Source organism: Lissotriton vulgaris, unplaced genomic scaffold, assembly GCF_964263255.1.
Source record: "Lissotriton vulgaris unplaced genomic scaffold, aLisVul1.2 SCAFFOLD_1088, whole genome shotgun sequence".
Lineage (NCBI taxonomy): Eukaryota > Metazoa > Chordata > Amphibia > Caudata > Salamandridae > Lissotriton > Lissotriton vulgaris.
Window position 1 is genome coordinate 167,101 of NW_028251602.1, and position 24,016 is coordinate 191,116.

The 24,016-nt window shown below is 45.2% G+C and overlaps 1 protein-coding gene across 4 annotated transcripts in view; it reads left to right on the forward strand.

Annotated features, from left to right (window-relative positions):
• Positions 1-244: 244 nt before the first annotated feature.
• The window catches only part of LOC147662829 (uncharacterized), an 86,435-nt gene continuing 62,663 nt past the window's right edge, over positions 245-24,016 (forward strand). For 3 of the 4 annotated variants that reach the window (XM_086950877.1, XM_086950879.1, XM_086950878.1), the window contains exons 1-2: positions 245-486; positions 22,870-22,930. The gene's annotated coding sequence lies outside the window, so the exon portion shown is untranslated. The remainder of the gene's footprint in view (positions 487-22,869; positions 22,931-24,016) is intronic. The other variant, XM_086950876.1, reaches the window with a different exon arrangement.

Genomic DNA, 24,016 nt, shown 5'->3' on the forward strand with positions numbered 1-24,016 from the left:
TAGGCATTCTGTGTCGACTTCCACATCATTAGACAGCTTCTGCTTGTTAGGTCACGTGTCTGGGATTTCCAAAGAGAGGAGCACAGCATTGAAACGCAAAACTACAAATCCCATCCTATTGGAACGCGGAAGCGAAGACGCAGCCATATTTAAAACAGGAGCCAATGAGGTGCCGTCGTGCGTTAATCTTCGCCCACTGCAATGACGTACACTGGCTCTAACCAATCGCTGCTATGAACGTCCTTCCTGCCGGGCAAGTGGCATATTCTGCGACCAATGGTTTGTCATCCTGTGCGTGTAACTGCACCAATCAACATAGGAGGCAGACCAACGGCTTTGGATGTAAACAAAGCCAGGCGGTAGATTCCGGGTACAGTGGGGCCTTGACGCCAATGGTGTCCGGACCGTGGGACTGGACGACATCAGCCACGGCCTGGAAGCGGCACCAGTCATTGTGAGGAGGGAGTGGAGCTTCCGGACTTCAAGGTAAGCGCTACCAGGCAGCTCTTTTCAAAAGTCGGAAGAGAATCACTCCCTTCCGGCCGAAGACAGCCAATCAGAGACAGGGAGCGCTGGCACGTGGAGTAGGCCTCTCTACTGCGAAATATATAATGGCAGGGGGGGTTCAAAGCATGGAAGGGCAGCCTTTAAGGAGGGCAGTGACTGCGCGGCATCTGCAGTGCTTGAGGCAGGGGTTCAAAGTATGGAAGGGCAGCTGCTGTGTGAGGACGCAGTGCTTGAGGCAGGGGCTTATCCTCCATTTATTGCAGCATTAGCCCTGTACCTGTGTCTGGTGCTCTTCTTTTTTATTTATTTATTTATTTATGCATTTTTATATAGCGCGGACTTTACCCGAAGGCGTCAGAGCGCTTCACATTAGGAACAGAAATGAAACATAATGAGAAACATTACAGAAGAGCAGATTACTAAAACATACGTTACTTACATAAGGTAATAGTGACAATTGTGAGCAAACAAAAAACATGAGGTAGTAAAAATTGTGAGCAACCAAAAATACATGAGGTAGTAAAGGTAATAATGACAATTGTGAGCAAACAAAATACTTGAGGTAGTAAAAATTGTGAACAACCAAAATACATGAGGTAGTCAAAAGTGCACAAGAGGAAAAGTGACAAGTGGGCAGTTATAAGAGAAAACAGAGTATAATTTGAGGTATAATACTGCAATAAGTGCTAGGCACAAGAACAGGCGTTACGTAGGCAAGGTGGCACTTGTGCAAGTATCAAAGGTAAAAACATGTGAGAGGTAGCAACCGTGTGTTACAAGGGCAAAGTGTTGTTTGTATGCATGTTACAAAAGGGCACCGAACACAAGTACATGGAGAATACTGCAAAAAGGCAGACACTCCCACCACAGGAAAACACTGGGAAGGCACTCCCATGGTCATGGAAAGTAGAAAATATCAGTAGTGGGAAGTCTTCCTCCGAATAGCAAGAGGACGTGAATTACTTTTGGAGGTGTCTCTGGAGGAGGAGAACTTTGAGGTCCCTTTTGAAGGCCTGGGAGGAGGCGGTGGTCCGGAGCTCAGGCTGAAACGAGTTCCAGATTCTCACTGCGTTGCCTGAAAAGGATTGGGCCATTGTTCTTTCCTTCTTGAAAGTGGGAGGTTCAAGCAGTAGATTCTCGGCATTGCGTGAAGGTCTAGAGCCTCCAGAGAGTTTCAGTTTATTCACCAGGTAGCGGGGAGAGGAGGAGTGCAAGGCTTTGTGGGTGATACAAGCGGTCTTGTAGATAGCTCTAGCCTCGAAGGGAAGCCAGCGGAGGGTGGATAACAACGGTGTGATGTGATCGCTTCTTTTGGCCCCATAGATGAAACGAGCTGCTGAATGGAAGACAGACTTAAGTGGGGACAGGTGAGATTTGGGGAGGCCAGTAAGAAGAGAATTGCAGTAGTCTAGTCTGGAGAGGACCAGCGATTGCACCAGGGTTATAAGGTCCTGCTCCGGGAAGAAGCGACGGATTCCCCAAAGAAGGCGCAGTTGGTAGCGAGCAGATTTTGCAATAGAATTGATGTGGGGAGTTAGATTGAGTTTTTTGTCTAGAATGACACCAAGAGATTTTGCGCTGTCGACAATGATGGGTTTGTTGTTTAGTAGATTCATCTGATCCATCCATGATTGAACCGGGGGAGGAGAGAGTGAGGAGGAGAAGAGGAGGAATTCAGTTTTGGAGGGATTCAGAATTAATTGATGAGATGACATCCAGTTTTGAATGGAGTCAAGAGTAGATTTTAGGATGGAGAGATCATGAGTTGAGGCAACCTTGAGGTAGAGTTGAGTGTCATCTGCATAGAGATGATAGTGAATCCCGGATTTGCTTAGGATGTTTCCCAGTGGTTCTAAGTAGAGATTGAACAGTGTGGGTGCAAGTATAGAGCCTTGGGGAACACCTTGACCCACCGCCACAGGAGACGAAAGACTGTTCGCTATTTTGATCATTTGAGATCTGTCAGAGAGGAAGGATGCAAACCATTTAAGCACAGTGCCCTCCATGCCCATTCTCTGTTGAAGAATATTGAGGAAGGTGTTGTGATTAACAGTGTCGAAGGCTGCGGAGAGGTCAAGGAGAATTAGCAGACAGGACCCCCCCTGAGTCGAGTATCCTCAGCGCATCATCAACCACTTGCAGTAGGGCCGTTTCAGTGCTGCAGTTTTGGATGAAGCCGGACTGACAATTGTCAAGAAGATCATTGTCCTTGATATGACGAGAGAGTTGTTTGGCTACACATCTTTCCGTTATCTTTGCAAGAAAGGGAAGGTTAGTGATGGGGCGGTAGTTATTGAGGTCATTCGCATCAGCAGTGGGCTTTTTCAGCAGAGGGGTGACCTGCCCAGTTTTGAAGGGGACAGGAAGGGAGCCTTGCCAGAGGGAGAGGTTGATCAGAGTGGTCCAGTAGGAGAGGGAATGGGTATAGAAGTCAAAGGCAATGGCATTGGGGATAGGGTCAAGCGAATGGTTGGAGGGCTTTGTTTCGCGTATGCATTTGAGAAGGGCATCTTCAGATATGGGGTCAAAGCTCTGCCAAATGGCTAAGGATTTGCGCTCCTCTGGAGGTGTAGGATGAGCAACCTGATCCACAAGTGATTTCACCTTTCCATCGAAGAAATTAGCGAAATCCGCTGCTCTCTTTGTAGAATCCTCCACCTTGGAGGTTGGGGGAGAGCAGCTCGGAGTCTTGATGAGATCGAATAGTTTTTTGGGTCTATTTTTGGCGGAATCAAGGAGGGTTTTGAAGTGCGTCGCTTTCTCAAGGAAGATGTGCTTGTGGTATTTGGATCTTGCTGTGCGAAGCAAGGCTAAATTGTCAGTGGAAGGCAATTGCCTCCATTGCTTCTCCAGGAATCTTAGCTGCTTCCTTTCCTCATAAAGGGATTTGTTGAACCAAGGTGCTGAGGGAGTGGGCCTTATCCTTTTGCTTTTGAGTGGAGCGACGTTATTAATTTCAGCTTCAAGAACTGTGAGGCATTGGGAGGTGAGATCGTCAACAGCTATGTTCGGGTCTAGCCTTGGAAGTGAAAGCAAAGCTGATTCACAGAGGGGACCGACATCAATGTTTTTGGCATCATGGAACCAGGAGATGGCCCTCTTGGGTTGGCCAAGAGTTATAGGGTGTGAAAGTTGAAGAGAGAATGGGATGAGGTGGTGGTCAGACCAATCTACATGAATAGGGGTAGTAGTAGAAAGCATGCCTGCTTTAGAAATAACAAGGTCCAGGATTGCGCCCTTAGAGTGGGTTGGTTCAGTGCAGTGTTGGATAAGATCATTTGCCGAGAGGAAGGTGGCCAGTGAGTTCGCAGAGGAGTCTTGTGGTGCGCCCCAGTGGAGATTGAAGTCACCCACGATGGTCTGATTGTCACTTTGAGAGTATTGGTCGCTGATGAAGTCTTTGAGATCTTCTATAAACGAAGAGCTACTGCTACAAGGCGGGCGGTAAATGATATGGAATCTGAGCGGTGAACGGTGTTGCAATTGAAGCTCAAGAGAAAGGCATTCAAAGGTGTGGGAGGAGCTGCTAGGAGACGCCTTAAGTTGGAGGGCGTTTCTGAAGATGACTGCAACACCTCCCCCCGTGTTTTCAGTTCTGTCATTCCTAAATATGGAATAACCTGTGGGTAATAGGAGATCAAATATAGAGTGAGAGGTATCTTTGAACCAGGTCTCTGTGAGGAAGAGCATGTCAAGTTTGTGAAGGGTGATGGTGTCGGAGATTTCAAGTTTGTGTTTTACTGCAGATCTGCAGTTGTGAAGCATACAGCGCAGCTCTGTCAAGACTGTTTTGGTGACGGGGGCACTTGGGCTCTGAAGGGTGATCGGGATATTGTACATTTGCGGAGGTGCTCGGGAGGGTTTAGGTGGACGCTTTGTTCTGACAGAGGTGATTGTCGGAATAGTGTAGACAGTGGGGTTGCTAGGGTATGCCTGTTGAAGAAAGGTGGCGTTCAAGGGCTTGTGTGAGTTAACGACGCTTGCAGACGAAGGGTTGAGCTTGGCTGTATTGGGGTGAGGGGGCGAGGTGCATCTCTGGGGAAGTTGCGAGGGGGTAGAGGTGCATGGAGGGGTGGGGATCTTAGAGCATAAAAGTGAAATGGCAGCTGTCAGCTGAGAGATGGAGGTGATCAGAGAGCCTAGCGTATTTTCCAGTGAGAAAGAGGCAGAGCACGGAAGGTTGGGTGGCTCGATTGAAATAAGGGGGGGTGGAATTGGTGGTGGACGGCAGGGAGAGGTGGGAGGACAGGGGGTGTGTTGGGGGTGGGGTTCACAGGTGGGGAAAGGTGGAGGTTGGGAGCGGGAGTAAATGAATTGGGGGTTAAGGGAGAGTTGTCATTGTTGGTGTTGCAAGAGGGAGAGGAATTAGGGACAAATTTAGAGGGAGAAATGTGCGGAACACGTCGGCAGGGAAGTAGGAGGGGGGAGGCCTGTGTGGCGTCATGGGAGTGTAGGAGGTTTGGGCGGAAAAGAGGTGCATTGGTTGCGGAGGTCCTTTGTAACCTGCACACGACACTTTTCTCTTGTAACACACTGTTTGCTACCGCTTACATTTTGTTTGCTTTCGATACCTGCTCAAGTGCCACCATTGCCTACCTAACGTTTGTTCTTGTGTTTGAGTGTCCTCCATTTATTGCAGTATTTTACCTCTATTTGTACTTTGTACGCTTTTGTAACTTGCACACATGTCACTTTTTCCTCCTGTAATGCACCGTGTGCTACGTCTTGTATTTTGTTTGCTCACAATTGTCACTTTTGCTTCATGTAACTTATCGTTTGCTTTTGTGTAATTTGTTCACTTGTAATTTTCTCCTCATGTATCATTACTGTTCCTATTGTGAAGCGCTCTGACACCTTCGGGTAAAGTCCACGCTATAGAAAAACGTATAAAATAAAAAAAAGTTAAACGCATTTTTCAGTTGTGTTGATCCAGTTGAGCAATCACACCCGAAAAAAAAAAAAAAATTCCCAATGCGCCGGAGTGGGGCATTGTGTGCTCGCAGGCATGGGGTTACCTGGTCACTAAGCATACAAGTCAGTCTTTCCTGCCTCTGTAACATATTGTGATATTTTCTTTGAGCTTTACTGAACAACCTGTGTCATTCATCCACTATTAATGTTCAGTAAGTGCTGCTCTTTTTGCTGTAGTACAGACCGTTCCAACATACTAGTTTTTCTATTCGTATTTGCGGTTTCAAGTGTTTGTTTCAAAGGGGCAACACGTGCCTTTACTGATATCCCCCGCGTACCAGATTTTAGGTAACAATGGCAGCTTGTCATTACAATATTGACAAGGTGGTAACCACAGAGGAAAGTGGAAATGATTTCACCTCAAAGGAGGGGGCAGTGAGTGTGGAGTTCTCCATATCAAGGTGGATTAACACTGCTTTGGAAATACCATTTGTTAATTTAACCTGTAATTAGACCATACTTGTGGTACAGCAGTGACCAAACTTGACATGGCACCTGTCAACTTTTAACCTATACACTTATGGTTTGGGCACATCTGTTCAGATTGCCATTTCTAAAATTGACACCTATTGTGCTCCAGGTGGGATAACACTTTTGTTTACGTCAGAGTAATCGTCCTCTGTAAGTTCTTTAGTGCTTGTTTTGTGCTCATTCCTGGAGAAACCATTATATATGGCAGAAGGTATACCCTACTATATATTTCTAAGGATAAGGCTGGTTCCAAAAAGTGGTGACCATATTAAGGAACAAGGCTGACGAGTTCTTTACACAGTCGTGTAATCTCAGGAAGACTTGCAATGTATTTGTTAAGGCCACCTACGTGGTGTGTTATAGTGCAAAAAACATACCCAGCCTAGGGTGGCCAATACTTTGAAACCTCCCAGGGTATACTTTGGGTGGCCTCACTAGACTAAGCTGCTGTAATTACAACACAGTGGCGACATCGTTAAGATCAAGGAGACTGGCACTGATAAGTGTCTATTCTGCTTTCCTGAAGAGACCGACATTACTTATAACATGTTTTGCAGGTCCTAGGTGCCCTTTGCATACACAAACTAAGGAACCAAAATCTACTCATTCCTATTTTGGGGAAAGTCCCACACTGTAAAGAAGTTAAGACAAAACATCAGCACCCACATACTGATCACTCGGTGTCTAAGATCACACATACGGTTAGAATATGGACTTTTCTGGATTGCTGAGATGCATGTTGCTTTAGCTATGTTCTAAAGCGATTGAGTGTATCACTCATGTGTTGTGTTTCACCAAACTTTGATGCAAGGACATAGCGGTGTGTAGTAAATGAAGTACCTCAGCCGACTAGGGCAGCCAATGCACAGATATGTCTGAAGGTCACAAGTTTGAGTCTTGTCTGGTTCACTCTTCTCTTGCTCTAATTCGGTTAAAGGTGATAAAATGAGGACTGTTGTTATTGGCACCCAGAGAAGATATGATTTTGTTTGTTTCGTAGGCTAAATAACTAGTAATCCATATTATATGACATGCAATCCTTATAAGCTTGCAATCTCTGCATATTTGTTACATCCTGCGCATCTCTGTGTATAGTTTATCTATGCTGCTACTCCTTTAATAGCATGTGCCATGTTTGTGTTTCCTTTTGATTCTACATTCCTAACAGAGCTTTGCTCATACAGCATTCTCCACTGTTTGTCAGTTGTCACCTGTATCCTGCTGTGTCAGGACTTGATGCTGTGCTGCTCAATAAACCTTCTGAATACCTCAAGCTTTCTTGGATTATTACAAATTTTGGCGACGAGGACAACCTTACTCCAGCCATCTACAGCACAGGAGCGGAGTTTGAACCCATTTTGGATCATTTTACATCTTTATATCATTTCTACTGGATTTCCTGCCTTTGAAGAGAACTTACTGCCTTGGTGAAACGTTGCTCATCGTTCTCTGCAAGTATTTCTATGGAACTACCTTTTTATTTTCATTTATCTACTTCAAAATACCAAATATTGCAGTTTTCTGACCTTTAAGTCTGCCTGCATCTTTTGACTTTTGCCACCCTCAGCGCGACTTCCCAGCGCGACGTTTCTGTGTACTTCCATCTCCGTGGCAACTCTTTCTTTGTTCGTCATCGTGGAGCGGAGCGTCATCGCTTGGCAACCATCGGCATTGTTTACTTGGCGGAGAAACAAGAGCCACCACGTCATCGCTTGGCAACCATCGGCATTGTTTACCAAGCGGAGAAACAACGTCACCGCAATGCCATTGCCCAGCAACCATGTCTTCGGGATTTACGTCTGCCTCATCTAGCGTGTCAACGTCATCACGCTACAACGCCTTCATGCACGTTACGTGCCGCCATTTTGTTATTTCGTTGCTTAGCAACGCATCGACGACCGAACGAGTCCGTTTCTAATCGCGTTTTCTGCTGTTTTTCACCAATTTTTTTAGCGCTTGCTCTAAAAGTGAACCATTGTTTTAGCGCTTACCTTAACTTTTATTTTGTTGTTTACTTACACTCCGTTTCTTCAAGTTTTCTGGCAAGTGTACTTCCAGCAACAGTTCTTCAAGCTTCAACTTCCACAGTACTACAAACTCGATCACCACAAACTAAGTGATTCCACATTGGCTTAAGTACATTTTATTCAACTATTGTTCTTATCTTTTGAGTGTTTGAGTCTGCACTTATTTATTTATTTATTTTCGTTTTGTTTATTTATTTCATTCCATTTTTTTTTTATTGTTGTTGCTACTTAATCTCCTTCACCATGCAATTTGACCCCCCTGCTAAGTTTTTACAGGTTAAAGGTGACCCTCCCATGCCTTGGTCAAGGTGGAAGGAGGAGTTTTTCAATTATATGAAAGCCATTGATGGGGAGCGCATGGGATCAGAAAGAAAAAAAAGCATTTTGTTACATTGTTTGGGCTCTGAAGGCCAAGAAATCTTTAGAACTTTACCTCAATTTACTGTACCTAGTGGAAGTGGTGATTCTGTTAATGTTTATACCGAAGCTCTTGGTAGATTAGAGAAACGTTTCAAACCCACTGCCAATATTGCCTTAAATCGTTTCAAATTTTATACTAGAGCACAGAAACAAGAGGAATCGTTTGATGACTTTCTCACTGCTTTAAGAGCTCTGACCTTACATTGCAATTTTGGTGCTATGGCAGATGAGATGATCCGTGATCAGATTATTGTTCATGTTAAAAACAAGAAGGTACAAGATAAGCTTTGGTGTATAGGTGATCCTAACTTAGAAGAGACCATAGCCATCGCTAAGTCTACTGAAATGTCGGAAAAGTGGATGGACATAGTAGTTAAGCAAACCTCAAATTCTCATCCCAGTAAAACTATTGTAGAGGAAGAAGTTTGTATTGTTAAACCCAAGGTTGATGATAAAAATGTTATCCCTTTTCAGTCTAAATATAAAAATTCTGTGGGTATTAATAACAGAAGATCAGATTTTGGAAACCCAGCGTTTTCATGCTACAGATGTGGTAGTAAATCACATATAGCTTCCTTTCAGGGCTGTCCTGCTTTAAACAGAACTTGCAATATTTGCAACAAACTAGGACATTTTAGTAATGTATGTAGGGAAAGAAGGTACAATTCCCAAGGTCGCTCTGGACGATCTATTATGCCCATTCCCACTAAAGTATCTTCTGTTGGCATTGTGGATGAAGTTAAACAGGAGGTTGAACGTGGATATGTCGTTTCTATCCTTGGATCAACCAGTAGGAAATCTCCTAAATGTACTTTCCACATTTCATCCATCGCTATCGAACTCATGGTAGATTCTGGATCTCCATGGACGATTATTACTAGGGAATACTTTAATGAAAAGTTAACAACAGTTTGTTACAGTTCTGATTTACAACCCTCAGATATTTTAGCTGAAAGTTTCAATGGTAATGCAATTGATATTGAAGGTTTCTTTAATGTCCTTTTATGTTTCAGAGGAAGGTCAGCTCAAATTAAGCTTTACATTGCCGTCAAAGGAATCAATGTACTGGGTTGGCATGATCAATGGGAACTTGGCATTACTTTAAATCCACGTGCCAAAGATCCCATTTCATTGTGTAGTGAACAAGATATGATTAGTTCTATTTCTGATGTAAATGGGAAGGATAATGTTATTACTTCATGGAGTGAAAAGTTCAATAAAGTTTTCTGTGACCGTTTAGGTAGACTGGAAAATTTTGCACACAAAATTGTTCTCAAAGAGGGTGCAGTTCCAGTCAAACAAAAGCTTAGAGGAGTTCCTTTAAATGTTAGGGACGAGCTAAAAGAAATGTTGGATGACCTACTTGAAGACAATATTATTGAGCCCATTGAATCGTCTGAATGGGTTTCTCCTATCGTTTTGGTACGCAAACCTGACCAAAAATTAAGGGTCTGCATCGATTTGAGGGCCTTAAATTCCAATATTGTTATAGACTGTCATCCCCTTCCGAATATTAATGAGCTGGTTTCCTTGTTTGATGGTGCGCAGATTTTTTCCACTTTAGACCTTAGATCTGCGTATCATCAAATTGAGCTTACTGAAGATTCTAAGAAATACACAGCTTTCATCACTCCCATGGGACTGTTTCAATACAGAAGGATGCCGTTTGGGTTGGCGTCCGCTGCCTCTGTTTTCCAACGCGTCATGTTTCAAATCTTCAGGGATCTTGACAAGTTTGTAAAATGCTTTCAAGATGATATCTTGATTTTCTCAAAAAATGAAACTGAACATAGTTCACATTTGAGTGTTGTGTGCAAAAGATTGGAAAATTCTGGGCTTACTCTCAAGGCACACAAATGCAAACTTTTTAGGAAGTCAGTTGAATATTTAGGCCACACTTTGTCGGGGGAAGGTCTTGTTCCAAAGAAATCACATGTAGATGCTATTCTCAGTGCTCCATCCCCAAAGAATAAGGAACAACTTCTTTCTTTCTCCGGAATGTGTGAGTACTACAGTAAATTTGTTGTAAACTTTGCCACCAAAATGGAACCTTTAAGGAAACTTTTAAGACAGTGCAATGATTTTGTTTGGGATACTGAACAAGAAAAAGCTTTCACTGAAATCAAACATGATATTGTTAATTCCCCTACTTTGAAACCCTTTAGAATTGGGAAAAAATGCATAATTACTACTGATGCAAGTTTGTACGGTCTTGGGTGTGTGCTATCTCAGACAGATGGTATGCTAGAATGGAATGTAGCCTTTTCTTCCAGAACATTGAATGAAACTGAGCGCAGATATACGGTTATTGAACGTGAATTGCTGTCTTGTGTATGGGCCATTGAACACTACAGAATTTACATTTGGGGCAGTGAGTTTATTTTAAGAACGGATCACAAACCTTTGGTGCATATCCTATCAGCTGGTGGTGGTTGGAACTCGACTGCTAGGATTGCACGTCTTTCATCCAAGTTACAGGAGTACCATTTTAAAGTTGAATATATTCCAGGGAAGAAAAATGTTACTGCCGACTGCTTATCACGCTTTCCGTGTGAAAGTAAAGCTGACAGTGTGAATAGTCTTACTGAAGTTGATTTTGTATTAGGCCTTACGGATCTAGTTTCTTCCCAGTATCAAGATATTTCTGAACAGTTTTGGATTGAATGCCAGGATAAAGATGAAAAATTTGTTAAGTTGAAGAAATACCTTTTAGAAGGTTGGCCTAGTAAGAATAATGTTGAATATGAGCTGTTACCGTTTTATAACATAGCGGAGGAGTTATGGTGTGAAGGTGATTTGTTTTTCAAATCTGAGAAATGCATCCCACCTAGTGGTGTGCAAGAGCTCATTCTCAAATTAGCACACAAGACTCATCCAGGAATCTCAGCCATGAAACGTATTATAAGACTTCATTTCTGGTGGCCTGGGATGGACAGGTTCATAGACCGCACTGTTAGAGAATGCGATGAGTGCTGTAATAGTGATAAGATGCTTAAATTACATGTTCCACCCCTTAAGACAGTTAAATGGCCAGAGTGTCCATGGAGCAAGATAGCCTTTGATATTTCGGGGCCTTTCCAAGTTTTACCTGAAAGTTCACGTTTTGCGTTGGTCATTGTAGACTATCATTCTAAATGGCCAGAAGTGAAATTTGTAGCTAAAATCACTTCTGAAGTTGTTATTTCCTTTTTCAAGGAAGTTTTCGCTAGAGAAGGCTGTCCTTCGGTCTTGGTGTCAGATAATGGTGTGCAGTTAGTCTCTGCTGAAATGAAACTGTTTTTACAATCCTGCAACATCAAACACATTTGTACATCACTTTACGAGCCACATGAGAACGGGCAAGTTGAGCGCTTCAACCGTGTTCTGAAGGGTTTTGTCTCTGATGCCATCAAAGAAAAGGGGGATTGGCTGAACCGCATTAGACAGAAACTTTGGACTTATCGTATAACCCCTCATACCACCACTGAGATCAGTCCGTTCAAATTACTTAAAGGTAGGAATCCTGCGACTGACATGTGCCCCTGGTGGCTCAAAGAAAAATGTGAAGGCCTGGTGGAAAATGGTTGTGATGTCAAGGAAGTTGCAAGGAGAGTATGTGAGAAACAAGATAAGTCTGCAGTTTGGTACAACAAGAAGTGGAAAACTAAAGAGCATGATTTGTGTGTTGGTGATTGGGTCAGAATTGCAAAACCTTTCTTTGTTAGCAAAGGTACGAGTAAGTTTGGCAGACCCATTCGAATTAAAAAGGTTTTCAGTAACTCTATTATTACTCAGGACGGCAAGGCCTGGAATTTAAGTAGGGTTGCTAAGTGTCCTACACAAGATGCCTCCAGGTTTCAATCTCATCTCAATGTAGACAGAGATCACACCTCTGACGGTGGGTCTGAGTATGGTTCTGACTCAGTAGCCTCAAGAATTAAGGATGATAGGCGTATCAGAAGAAGACCTATTTCTTTGCAAGATTTTGTATAGTATGTTCTTCCATGTTTAGTTGCGTTAAGTTTTATACCTTTCTCTTTCTTTTAAAGAGGGAGGTGTGTTACATCCTGCGCATCTCTGTGTATAGTTTATCTATGCTGCTACTCCTTTAATAGCATGTGCCATGTTTGTGTTTCCTTTTGATTCTACATTCCTAACAGAGCTTTGCTCATACAGCATTCTCCACTGTTTGTCAGTTGTCACCTGTATCCTGCTGTGTCAGGACTTGATGCTGTGCTGCTCAATAAACCTTCTGAATACCTCAAGCTTTCTTGGATTATTACAATATTGTTTTCTTTATATAGTTTAATAGTGACAATACTGTTCATCTGTAATAAGGCATGATTCCTCAACTGCAATAAGCTTTGAGCTGCCACCCTACATTCTTCTTGAAATAGTGCAGCCCTCTTTTGCATCTCATCACAGACTTCCGAGAACAGACTGACTCGCACTTTGTTCTTGCATCGCTAGTCACTGACAAGTCACCTATAGGCTTCCTTGAACCTCAGGCCTCAACACACTAGTAGCACACCGCAACCAAACATTGACCCAATCATATGATAACTCGCATTCAATCTTCATATCGCACACCCCAGCCAATCAGATGTTGAATCTCCTCATGACCTGCAAAAAATTATTTCCTTCTTCATGTTGGATAGTACAGTTCATTCTCTCCCTCTGGGTCCCCCTTCTCAGTCAGACCTGCACTCTAGACATGTTGTTACTCTGAATGCATACAGTCCCTATGGCTCCAGAAGGGGTTGTTGGGATCCCCTCCTGAATCCTATTCCCTTCTGACAAGGGGCTGTACCTAATCCCTTAACCCACCAAAGGAATGTCCTTATCACGATGTATAATTTACTCTAGAAATAGATTCTGTTTGACAACACTCCCATTACAGCTGCTATGCCAATCTATTGGAAAACACTTAAATGCATTAGATCCTTCAACATTTTTTAAAGAAAATCCGGTACATCCTTCTGAAAGTCTAGAAAGAGACACATTGCTCAAAAAGAGTTTGGCTAGCAGTAGGTCAGTTGAGATTACCCTGACAACACAATAATTTATTAGGTATTCTACAATCACTAAGATAGTGGTGTACCCTTTGACAAACCAAATATCTGCATGAAATCCAGAAAGATAGCATTACAAAGCCTTACTGGTACTAGGACAATCAGACAGTCCTTCATGTGTTGTGTGCTCATTCCCCTTTTTGTATTTAGAACATCTGATACAGCTTTTTATAGCAGTCCATCAAATCGTCCACCAAAAATGCTTTTGATTGGGATCCTCCGTTATTCAGCTACTTAGGTTTACAACACCAATGAGGATGTGTATAATACAAACTCTTAAAGCTTTTTCTTAGGTGGGTCCACAGCTAAGCCACATCTTTGGTGATATTGAGTTCTTTTCAGCTACTCACTTCTACATTTAGGGGAGGTAAAATCCAGAGGGATCATATTCTTGAAATCCTTTTTGATGTAACATTCGTCACGCCTCGGCTTTAATGATGCATTGGATTGGCATTTCTTCCAATGAGTCCATGTCATTTTGAGTTATTGCTTGTGCTTTTCTATTGGAATGTTCTAGAGTGAGAGAGTAGTCAGAGAACAAGCATTGGCATAGCCAATAGGTCTCGCCTTGGGGGCCTTATAAGTGTTTTGTTATTCAGCACAATATCCTTGGTGCAACTACATCTACTGTTGCATGGCTAAACACTTATACGGTCCCAAAGGCGAGGCCTATTGGCTATGCCAATGCTTGTTTAGTATTTTTGTTTACCCTGGCCTCTTCCACTACTTGTAGATATCCTAATCACCTTGTACATATCACGCATCCAGACATGTCACTGAGCACAGTATGTCACTTGATCACAACTCGCCTTGACTTTCACCTTGTGGCAGCCGTGCATATGAAGTGTATTATATGTGGGTATATATAAATGATGCAATTTATATAAAATATCCCACTACCTTGAAACCCTGATTCTGTGCTTTTATTGTGTGTTCCAGAAAATGTTTTCACATTTAACCTGTGCATAAAATAACTTGTTCTAATTTGAATTGTATTTATAAGAAATATTTTGGTTACACCCGACAGAACCATTGTACTTTTTGCAAGACTATATCCAGGTTCTAAGTGACACAGGGCCACCTCATTGTTTATTGAGCATGATTCATTGCAGCCACTCCATTTCTCTCTTGTTCAGCCTGGTGGTGGATTCCCATGCCATGGTCCTTTCTTATTTCCTACACTGCCCGCTTGTTTATACCCTTTGCTTTCATGCTGATTTGTTGTTCTCACCAGTATATTCCATTCTTAGCCGTTTATGGTAGCAGGCTACTCATTTAGGAGGTTAATGTTTTTCTGAATACACAGTTTGTAGATCGAGGCAACAAAGTCTTGCGCTTTCTAAACCTGTCGCTGCTTCTGATGGCCAACGGTGGTCGCGCCCACTACCTCCGTAGTGCTGGGCACATCCGTTGGCCGTCTCGGCCCCGCCCACTACACTAAATCAAATCAGGAAATTTATATAGCGCACTACATACCCAGAGGGTCTCAAGGCGCTTGAGGGAGGGTGGAGGATTACCTGCCGAATATCCATGTTTTAAGCTGTTTTCTGAAGGCTAGGTGGTTTTGAGTGAGACGGAGGTGAATGGGGATGGAGTTCCAAGTCTTAGCCGCTAGGTAGGAGAAGGATTTTCCCCCCATGGTGGTTTTGTTGATGCGTGGAACAGCAGCGAGGGCTTGGTTGGAAGAACGAAGCTGGCGGGGGGAGTGTAGAAGGATAGTCGCGTGTTGAGGCATTCGGGTCCAAGTTCGTAGAGGGCTTTGTGTGTATGGGTGAGGAGGTGGAACGTTATCCTTTTATTAACGGGAAGCCAGTGGAGGTCTTTCAGGTGACCGGAGATGTAGTCTTTGCGCGGTATGTCTAGTATGAGTCTGGCTGAAGCGTTTTGGATGCGTTGGAGTTTTTTCTGAAGTTTTGCGGTGGTACCGGCGTATAAGGTGTTTCCGTAGTCCAGGCGGCTTGTAACCAGTGCGTGGGTTACCGTTTTTCTAGTATCGATGGGGATCCAGCGAAATGTTTTTTTGAGCATGCGCAGAATGTTGAAGCATGATGAAGAAACTGCGTTGACTTGTCTGGTCATCGAGAGTGATGAGTCCAGGATGACGCCCAGGTTTCGTGCATGGTCCGTTGGGATGGGTGCTTTTCCTAGGGCCGCTGGCCACCAAGAGTCGTCCCAGGCGGAAGGGGAAGTTCCTAAGATGAGGACTTCTGTCTTGTCCGAGTTCAATTTTAGCCGGCTGTGCTTCATCCATTCGGCTACGTCTTGCATCCCTTCATGTAGGTTAGTTTTGGCGGTGTTTGGGTCTTTGGTGAGTGAAAGGATCAGTTGAGTGTCATCGGCGTAGGAGATGATGTTAAGGTTGTGATGGCGTGCGATGGCCGCGAGGGGGCTCATGTATACGTTGAAGAGTGTGGGGCTGAGTGATGATCCTTGTGGCACGCCGCAGATGACTTCGGTGGCCTCTGACTTAAACGGTGGGAGGCGGACTCTGAGTTATTCCGGTGAGGAACGAAGTGATCCAGTCTAGTGCTTTTCCTTGAATTCCGATGTTGTTGAGACGTTGTATAAGGGTGCTATGACAAACTGTGTCGAAGGCTGCAGACAGGTCAAGGAGGATGAGGGCGACTGTGTCTCCGTTGTCCAGTAGTGTTCGAATGTCGTCAGTTGCTGCGATGAGGGCGGTTTCGGTGCTATGTTTTGCTCGGAAGCCGGATTGTGAGGAGTCGAGGGATTTATTGGATTCGAGGAAGGCGGCGAGCTGGTTGTTGACGGCTTTCTCAATGACTTTGGCCGGGAATGGTAGGAGCGAGATGGGGCGGTAGTTTTTGAGTTTGGTGGGGTCTACTGTGGTTTTTTTCAGAAGGGCGCTGAGCTCAGCGTGTTTCCAGCTTTCCGGGAATGTGGCGGAGTTGAGGGAGCAATTGGTGACGTCTCGGAGGTGGGGTGCGATGATGGAGTCAGCTTTATTGAAGATGTGGTGGGGGCATGGGTCTGTGGGGGATCCTGAGTGGATGGAGTTCATCAGGCGAATGGTGTCCTCAGTGGAGATTGGGTTCCAGTCATAAAGGATGTTCTGGGGGGGTTTAGTTTCGGAGGTAGGATGGGTGGGTTGGTCCCCGGGATGATTGTCGAAGCTGTTGTGGATGTCGGCGATTTTGTTGTGGAAGAATGAAGCTAGGGAGTGGCAAAGTGTTTGAGAGGGAGTGATGTTGTTGGAGTTGGCAGTGGGGTTGGTAAACTCTTTGACGATGTTGAATAGTTCCTTGCTGTTGTGAGCGTTGTTGTCTAGTCGGTCTTTGAATGCGGATTTCTTGGCTGCTCGGATGAGTTGGTGGTGTTTTCGGGTGGCGTTTTTGAAGGTGTCTCTGGTCCTAATGTTTGGCTCTTTTTTCCAGGCTTTCTCAAGGGAACGACAGAGTTTCTTTGATTTCTTAAGGTCATCGTTGAACCAGGGGGCGTTTTTGCTGCCTAGTTTGATTTGACGTTTTTTCAAGGGTGCTAGGTTGTCGGCGCTGTGGGTTAGCCATTGTGTGAGGTTGATGGCTGCTTGGTTAGGGTTCGATGAATAGGCAGGGGGATTTTGAAGAAGCGATGTGGAGATCTGGTCGATGGTGATTTTGTTCCAGTTTCTTCGCAGTGTTGGTTGAGGGTGGTTGTGGATTGTGGTTTTTATGTTTTCGAAGTGGACGTAGCTGTGGTCCGTCCAAGGGAGAGCTGTGATGTGATTAAAGGAGATCTGCTTGCTGGAGGTGAAGATAGGGTCGAGAGTGTGTCCTGCGTAGTGGGCGGGGGTGTTTACAAGTTGTTTGAGTCCAAGGTTAGCAAGGTTGTCTAGAAGGGTGGTGGTGTTGCTGTTGTTGCTATTTTCCAGGTGGAAATTGAGGTCTCCCAGTAGGATGTAGTCCTCTGAGTGGAGGGCGTGTGGGCTGATGAAGTCAGTGATGTCTTCACTGAATTGTGTGCGGGGTCCTGGTGGCCTGTAGAGGAGGGTGCCTCTAAGTGTGGTCTTGGGGTCGGTGTGGATCTGGAAGTGAAGATGTTCGGCGATAGTGAGGTTGTCGTCTGAGCTGGTTGAGACACGGATGGTGTTCTTATGGACGATGGCGATGCCTCCTCCTTTTTGTTTTGTGCCGTCTTTACGGATGATCTTGTACCCGTCCCGGATGGCTAAGGTGACGTCTGGAGCTGAAGAGGCGGCGGAATAGCCGCCGCGGTTAAGCAGCTAAAATAAACAGCAAATATTTGTAAACCTTGTTTCTAGTATAGTAATTTCCTTACTAATGTTTCTCTTTTAGGATGGCCGCCAATGTTGTTCTCGGCCAACATGGCCTACCCAGCTTGTTTCTCTTGTCCTTCTTCAATGTCTATGGATCGCCTGCAAACACAACAAGCTTTCATGTGGTTGCACAGCAGCAGCAATTGTCCCGGCAAGTTCTGAGCTAGTATCAGCATGGCTGCCACACGCCCTTCTTTTTATTAGCGCGGGGCCCTTCCCTTGCCTCCCTGACTAGGAGTGCAAGTAATTCACTTCCCATCATTGAGTACAAAGTCTCCCATGCATTGCTACTGTGCATGCAGTGTCTCCTGTAGCACGTGTGCTGTCTGCAGCACGCGCAACCCGAGCTCCTCCTGTGATGTGCACCCGCGCTCCCAGGGAGCCCCCAGCCGGGGAGCCTTGACACCGGTCCTGGACCCCTTTCACCCCAGACAGACGCATGGAAACCACTGAGCTCTAGTAAATGCATAAGGTCTGGTTTCATCAGCTGCTGTTGCGAATTGGGTTCTGCCATTGGAGTACGTAGGCCTTGTTACACAAGCACAGCTCTTGCGAGTACAGATCCGTGCACTCTCCCTCCTCAACAAGTAATAACAGGCCCACTTGTGCATGTGAGAGTCTGGGACGAGGGTGAGAAGACTGTATTCAGTCTAATATTTACTGCTGTCTGTCCAACTCCACAAGTGGCAGCGGGACAGCAGAAAATCACCAAAATGAGCACACACAGCCGACAGTGGCAGTGCCGCCTGCCCACCCAAACCCTGTGGTAAGGCATCCTGAGGGCTTCCCCAACTTACACTCCATTGTTTACATTAACTTTATTGGCTGCCCAAAGCACGTGTGTCAGCAGTATTGGAATGTCAATAAACATACACAGAACAGAAGCAGAGGCAGCATATTGAGAAGTGTTGTATGTCCTGTGCTTGAGGGGACTCACAGACCCATAATTCTCCTTCACCATCTTCCTATATTTCTGCAAACCTTTATTTTTTTGCAGATTTATATAACTCTACATGAGCGCCAGATAACATGCCACATTTTTTAGGCACAGAGATTTGCCTAGAATCACATGATGTTGAGCCGAGGCTGGGACTTAAGCCTGATTCCCCCAGTTCCAAAGTTGGCAGCTCTGCCCATTATGGCACATCTCTCATACCCATAAAGTTCACAGCTCTGTTCCTACACTGCATCGGGAATTCCAAGTCAAGACTAGGTATGTACCTGTCAGAGACACATGACGGCACCAACATGGACTGCCCACACAAGGTGAGAGGAGTTGGCCCAATGGCTAGGGCGGTCTACCTTGAATCTGGGGAACCGGGTTCGAGTCTCGGCGGTGATGCGAAACATCCTGTGATGCAGGGCAAATCACGTAATCTTCCCGTGCCTAACAAAACAAGCATTTACAATGCAACGGTTTCGCCTTTGGAAAAGTTAGAGCTATTGGCATTGTAAATGACAAAATTTGTATTTATGTGTTGGTTTTGAAAACAGATAAATAAATGGGATCGCCATTTACATTGCCATTAGCTTAATCTCTCGCAAATGTGAGACCTATTGTACCCTACGGATGAGCTCAGCAGACAGCAATTACTACCACACACACACACCCAGAGCCAGCCACACACACCCAGAGCCCCACACACACAAACACCCAGAGCCCCACACACACAAACACCCAGAGCCCCACACACACACACACCCAGAGCCCCCCACACACACACACACAGCCAGAGCCCCACACACACACCCAGTGCAGTCACACACACACACTCTGGAGCAGTCACACACACACACTCTGGAGCAGTCACACACACACACTCTGGAGCAGTCACACACACACACTCTGGCGCAGTCACATACACACACTCTGGAGCAGTCACATACACACACACACACTGGAGCAGTCTTACACACACACACACACTGGAGCAGTCACATACACACACACACACACACTGGAGCAGTCACATACACACACACACTGGAGCAGTCACATACACACACACACTGGAGCAGTCACACACACACTCTGGAGCAGTCACACACACACACTTGAGCAGTCACACACACACACACACACTCTGGAGCAGTCACACACACACACACACACACACTGGAGCAGTCACACACACACACACACTCTGGAGCAGTCATACACACACACACTGGAGCAGTCATACACACACACACTGGAGCAGTCATACACACACACACTGGAGCAGTCACATACACACACACACACAGACACACACACAGACTCTGGAGCAGTCACACACACACACACACACACACACTCTGGAGTAGTCACACACACACACACACTCTGGAGCAGTCACACACACACACTTGAACAGTCACACACAAACACACACACACTCTGGAGCAGTCACATACACACACACACACTGGAGCAGTCACACACACACACACTCTGGAGCAGTCACACTACTGGAAGTTTCTGGAAAGTGTTGCATGGTGAACCACTCCATCCTTCTTCACGGGCTGCCGCATCACATGGTAGACATCTCAGAGACCGCCTGAAATTATGAGGACCCGTCCTTCATCTATTGGATCCATCAGAATCTCATCTGACTATTTATATTGAAGAATATCTCCAAGTGCCGCAGAGTCCCTCAGACATCATCATCGTCCATATTACTTCATTGACGGACATAAAATAACAACTAGCCACCTGGACCTTCCGGATGCAAACGACACCAGATCCACTGACAGTCAAGAAAAGATCTGTGCGCCAAGCCAACCGGTCCAGATCTTGGCGATGTGAACTGGTGGTTATGCTTCTGACCTTGAAACAGGAGAGAATAATTCTAATCCCAGGTTCCCCTCTGGACCAAACTATGTGATTTTGAGCAAACAACTTCATCCGACTGTACACCTCTTCCGTAATCCTCCTAAAATAAACAGCACTTTGACACAAATGAATGCTGTTCAAAAGGCAATCCAAACCCACAATGGGAAATGTGAATATCTGGCCCAGTTGCACGCATTGAGCATGTGTAGATCAACTCTTTTAGGACAGCTTGGTACACTGTGCCAAGTGGCTTTTTAGGGTGCCAGGACAGTAGCTCAGGGTGATTTAGGTTGTTTTTTATCCCCTAACAGTAAACACTTTACATGATTAAACTGAGCCCTATCTCTTCAGTTGTGGCTGAAGCTGCGTTTGTTACACTATTGCTGGTAGCAATAGCGCTAAATCCTCCACCTGGCCAGCATAGGTAAACTCATCTGCACGGAGACCAGGCTGCTCAGTCGGTGGTGGGGCTGTCGGGCTGTCGGGCTGTAGACAGGGCAGTTGTAGACCACCGTCTGACACCTAGGCAGCTTGACAAAGGAGGCAATATCACGGTGCACACACTCTGCTGCTTTACTGTAAAGCGCATCCGAGCTGCTCACAGAATGTTTATGTTCTTTAGCCCAGACTGCTGCGTCCCTCGAGCAAGTGTGATGATGTGAGCAGCGCCATGTCTTGTGAAGAGGAGACCTCAAATCATCCAAGCTAGCGTTTGTGAGGGGAAATCACTGGTAGCCTGCCATCACAGCCTCAAAAATAACAGGACAAGAGAACAGCCGATAAACTAGAGACCTCCCCTTTTGTTAATGGCAACTACTTGAGCAATGGCGAACCCTTGAATTACGAGATAAACACATGAGGTATATGTGCTGCCTTTCATCTCTGTGAACAAAACGTTTCTCGGGCACATCCTCTGACTTATACTGCAGGTTGAGGCCCAGCTCATGAATTAAAATGCGCCCCTGAGTTGAATGGGGGTATCTATGGTATTAGAAAACAGAGTCAGCCAGATAGTCAATACAGAATGTGTGTACTTCCCGCACACTGCTTTCTCTTTCTGCCACGTTTCTAGTAGTGATTGAACAAGGGGGTAGGGGCAGGGTTGAAGTCTCCGGGCAATATAGGAAAGGCACGGACAGCGGGAGGGGGGGCGGGAAAGGCTCGGACTGCGGGAAAGGCTCAGACAGCGGGAGGGGGGGCGGGAAGGACACGGACAGCGGGAGGGGGGGCGGAAAAGGCACGGACAGCGGGAGTGGGGCGGGAACGGCAAACGTTGACGACCAAAAAAATAAACCTCGCCCACCGCCGCACTGACGTCCTAAAAGGGGCTGGATGAGAAATTCTCAGAAACGCCCACGAGTCGCCTCGCAGGATGACGGACGCCTCGGTCTTCCAATGGCTAGCCTCCATTTATGGAGATAGCCAATGGAAGAGGGGGCGGATTCAAGTCCCCCATACTGTAAACAAAAGTTTTCCGCCTGGGCGGAGCACTGCTTCGCAGTGCTACGGCCAGGCCAAAACCTATAAATGAATGTGTCCTCATGTAACGCAACTGGTGCTATGTAAAGCGCTCTGATACCCGATACCTTTGGGTCAACCGTTTTGCCCTCAAAAGCTTTTGCAGGATGCTCCATGACTTTCCCTACATTTGTCACGTGGTACGAGGTCAAATGCCGCCTTGAAATCCACAGAGCACATGTGCAGCGGCGTCTTACACTCTTCGTGATCAGACACACAGCCATCAGATTGGATAGGATCCCTTGGTTCTCTGTGAAGCCTGTCTGATTCAAGGGCAGTCTTCCAGCTTCTAATGCCCACTCAGACAGGCCTTGTGACAACAGGGTTGAGAAGTATTTGACGTCCACTTCTGTCAAGGCCCTACTTGTATACTCACTGTCCTCAGTTCACTCACAGTAGCAGAATGATGCGAGTTCTCTTTTCCCCTGCAGACCTCCACACAACTCTTCTAGTTACAAGCTCTCGCATGAACCCCGAAGGGAAAGGGGACAGAGAAGAGACTGCCTTGCTTCTGAGTTCACTTCTGCACCGCCAGGCACCCACTGTTGCTAATCTGGAGTAACACTTCTATGCGTACTGCAGTTAAATAATATCAAATTAATAAGCTTCTCTAACTTATTCTTTTACACTATTTTACTCTCTTATTGAATACATTCACTTATACCACCTTTAAGGCTTAGCCTCTCTTCAATGAGTCTTTTTGTACCTTTAACTTATAACTATAGCGGTATCCGGGACCATGCTCCAAATTGAAATTATCAGACAGTCTCCAAATATTTCTTATAACTAAAACTGTATCTTTTTTTTCTTCAGGTACTTGCAGTTATAAAGACTGGATTCTACTCCTTGATGCAGACTTCCCTGAGGTGAACAGGTGAGTGTAACTGATTCGCTATGTTTCTCCAATATTTACACTCTACTCCTATTTAATAAATATATTAATATCCTATCTAGCTCATCGTCCCACATGAGACGCTAGCTACCCTAAAACTGATTCTACAAATTTACTTGAGCTACACTAAACCCTGACTACCTAAGAAAATTCCTGAGCTCTCCTTCTCTCTCAAACCGTTGTTGAAGTGAGCAGCTTCGAACGCTGCCAATGCACTTCACTGCTGAGCGGCTGTCCTCGCGCCTTTAAAGGCTGTGACCGGCAACTTCTGAGTCTTTAACGCCTGCCTGCAGTGGTCTCTCTGATCACTGCAGGGGGCGCGTTCAAATCAGACAAAGCATAGCTCAATCTGTGTCCCCCGATCCGACTGCAATAGATTACGGCTACACAGCCTGCTCCACAGGCAGTCGGACGCGGAGCCTTGACAGTAACCCTCTGCAAGGCCACACCTCCTGGCTTGGGTTTGTGAGGATACTGATGATGAAAGGCTCGTATTAATCTATGAGCATGAACGTCAGATCTCTCCTCCCAAGACCTTTCCTCTAGTCCATAGCTTTTCCAATTGATCAAATAATGTCTTTTCTCTAACCATTTTTGAATCTAGAATCCTTTTTAACCTCATATTCTTCCTTGCCTTCAATCAACAATGGTTTTGGAGGTTGCGTTTCCATAAAATATGGTGACACTTTTTTAACAGAGACACATTAAAGACGGGATGTATTTTGACCTGCGAAGGGAGTTTTAGCCTGTTAGTCACGGGATTTATTTACTGATCTACTGAGTATGGACCTACAAAACAGGGCTGACATTTTCTATTTCCTCTGAGCCTCAGATTCTTGGTGCTCAACCTCACCATATCTCTCTCCTGCAAATTTGCCCCTGGTCTCCTCTTCTTAGTCGCACTTAATCTGTAACGTTCTTTCACTAGAGCCAAATTTCTAGTTGCTGATTCTTGAACTTTTGATAGATGTTGAACTAGACCTTGTACGGCAGGCACCATCACCTCTTGAAATGACACAGAAAAGTTTAGGTGCCGCCCATAATTTAAATAGAAAGGGGAAAACCCTG